Here is a 2,873-nt window from a genome sequence, read left to right on the forward strand (position 1 = left end):
TAAATTAAATTTCAAAAAATGAAATTAATAAAAAAATTAACAATAAATAATTATTGATTAATTTAGAAAGGTAAAAAAATAATATTAATAAATTAAATTTCAGAAAATGAAATTAATAAAAAATTAACAATAAAAAATTATTGATTAATTTAGAAAGGTAAAAAATAAAAAATTAGTAAATTAAAAATAAATAACGTGTTTTTTCTTCCATAAAAGAAAATAGAAATGATCTTCACACTCAAAGATATGAAGATTTCGTGTGTAACACTCTTAGATTCATGTTTATCATTTATATGTGTCGTGCCAAAAAGAATAAATTAGCAATCTCAATGTTTTTGCGCTCAATTCTTAGGTTTTCTTAAATTTCATATATCTCGATAAATAAGTGTTCACATGGATTTGTGCCACTCTAAGAGACAACTGGCTAACTGTCAAAGGGTTTCAAGGCGTAAATATGCAAAGAGTGTTTATCATTCCACAGAATAAGGTTTTCTTAATGCCTTTTAACGTTAATAAATATGCTTTTGAGCGAAAAGTGACGAAAAAATGTTTGACAAAGATGTCAAAAACCTTTTACAATCGAATGAAGAGGAAATGTTTCCATTCTCAGCCTCATTTACCTGTTATATCTTATAACTAAGATAAACTAACGGATGAAGAAACAGAACAAATAATGACTACCACTATAAGAAGAATGTTGTAATTTATTCACTTCTGTGGTATCAAGTTATTGAGGACTGGGACAAAACACATTACCTGTTGCTGTTTTTTCTTAGAGTAGGCTACATGGCTGTGGAGATACAACATTTGAGAAGCCATGAATATAAGTGCAGTTCCATGGATCATTTTTGGACTTGGCCACAGTTACAGTAACATTTGAGAGACAAATGTCTTTGAATGGAGCCTTAGCAATGCCCTCCAGTTTCCCTGCCACACTTACATTTGTTGCTACTATATTGCTGTAACTGATCCTTTCTACTATAGGAATAGCATTTCGATCATATTTGTCATCAGGGTGCGGGCGAGAACCAGAGGAAACAGGCATTGCAAATTCCCACCTCATATTGACTATAGTCATTCCATTCACAAATATATCTCTCACAAACGCACCTCTTCCTGGGACTGTCTTAATTCTTAGTCCTGCTTCTGAATTGATGGCATGGATATCTTCTGCTCGAACATCTTGAATTCCACCTGACATTTCACTGCCTAGTGCAATTACAGCACTTGTAGGTGAGATACCAACAAGACGACGGATGACAATATGTTGACTGGCCATGCCAACAGAGATTCCATATTCATTCCACCCACCTTTTATTGCAATTATATCATCACCCAAGACTATAGGGAAGTTTTCAATAAGCACATATGAACAAGAATCTATATACGAAAAGAAAAACCAATTAATTTGCTCATATTGTTAGATCACTTTTATTATCTCTATTATTAAGAGTTCACCAGTTCAATTTTCTCAACCATTTTATAATAGAGCTTTATAATTGAGAAACAAAAAATTATATATATGATATCAACTTACAACAATGACCACATACATTACGTGCATTTTTTAAAAATACCTTGATATTGATATAATATACAGTAAAAAAATTAGTAGCGAACATTAAAACTAACCCGGATAAATTCAATCAGTGTTTGGTGAGTCAACTGGTGCAAGGATAGTCAGATGTTGAATAAGGATATTGCTGAACATTTAAACAACCAAAGTCAGATGCAACGGTCAAACCCTATGCATAACTGGACAACATAAAGAATTTCTAATTGTATATAGTAATGATAGGTTTACATACCCGCTTTAAACTGGGTGTAAGTTCCATGCAGGTGAATTTAAGAAAGTTAGATTTGAAATTATTATATTCTTAGAGTACACCAATTCTAACCGGTAACCTCGTGTGTTATTCAGTAAATTTTGGTGAAATTTTTGCCACCAAATTGGTTCTTGCCCATCTATAGTGCCATTGTGACATGAAAATCCATTTAAACTAAATTAGCATATGAAAATGATATCAATAAATAAAACAACTTGTTAGAAAATAAAATCCATGCCAGTTATCACAACATATGTAAGGTTATATCCATTTATAAGAGGGTGCATGTCTGCATGCTCCATAAGAGGGTAAAGGCGGAATCAACGAACAAACTTTTGGATCATGCAGAATAGATCATCAAAGTTATCAAGCATGCCAAATCGAAATGATATATGGCATCTTTCTGGAGGCACTTAGAAAAGAGAGAAATAATGCAAAAAAAAAAGATAGGAGGGTGTACCCGAGAGCCCAGAATGACAACTTCTTTATGGAGATAAAGAGTGAAGTGTTATGTGTTATTGAAGCTTCCAGTTAACCATCTGCCTGGTGGAATGTAAAGCTGGCCGCCTCCTTTTTTCGAGAATCCACTCAGAAAAGCAATTGCTTTTCGAAAAGCATCGGTATCTAGAGTGGTTCCATCCGCCACCCCTCGAAACTCCACAATCGATACGGTTTTCGCTCGACACGATAACTCATTCACCTTCACCCACAAGGCCTCTCGTTCCATCAAGACCTCCTCGCTACCATAGGACGAAACAGGGGGGAGCGCAAAGTGAACGACTGCTCATACTTCAGAACTCCCCGCCATGTTTCAAACTCCTCAAACGTTTGCACAACTATGTTGAAACGAACCGTCACCCATAGCCTAGACATCAAGGAAATTGAGGATACATGGCGCGCGCACGTATCCATTAATTAAATAAAAATTAAATCTAAGATGAAACGAATGTAAAATTCAACCAAGGTTTCATGCTCTGATGAGAATAAATCAATCTAAATTAAAAAATAAAGAAAAGTCAATAAATTCTCATTCATTGGTAGTTGAAA

The 2,873-nt window shown here is 34.1% G+C and overlaps 1 pseudogene; it reads right to left on the minus strand.

Moving 5' to 3' along the window:
* Positions 1-772: 772 nt before the first annotated feature.
* LOC149151245 (putative polygalacturonase) lies at positions 773-2,553 on the minus strand (annotated as a pseudogene).
* Between the last annotated feature and the right edge of the window lie 320 nt (positions 2,554-2,873).

This window comes from Pinus tabuliformis, chromosome 9 (assembly GCF_031772625.1).
Source record: "Pinus tabuliformis cultivar Carrire ecotype Pingquan chromosome 9, CPIR1, whole genome shotgun sequence".
Taxonomy (NCBI): domain Eukaryota; kingdom Viridiplantae; phylum Streptophyta; class Pinopsida; order Pinales; family Pinaceae; genus Pinus; species Pinus tabuliformis.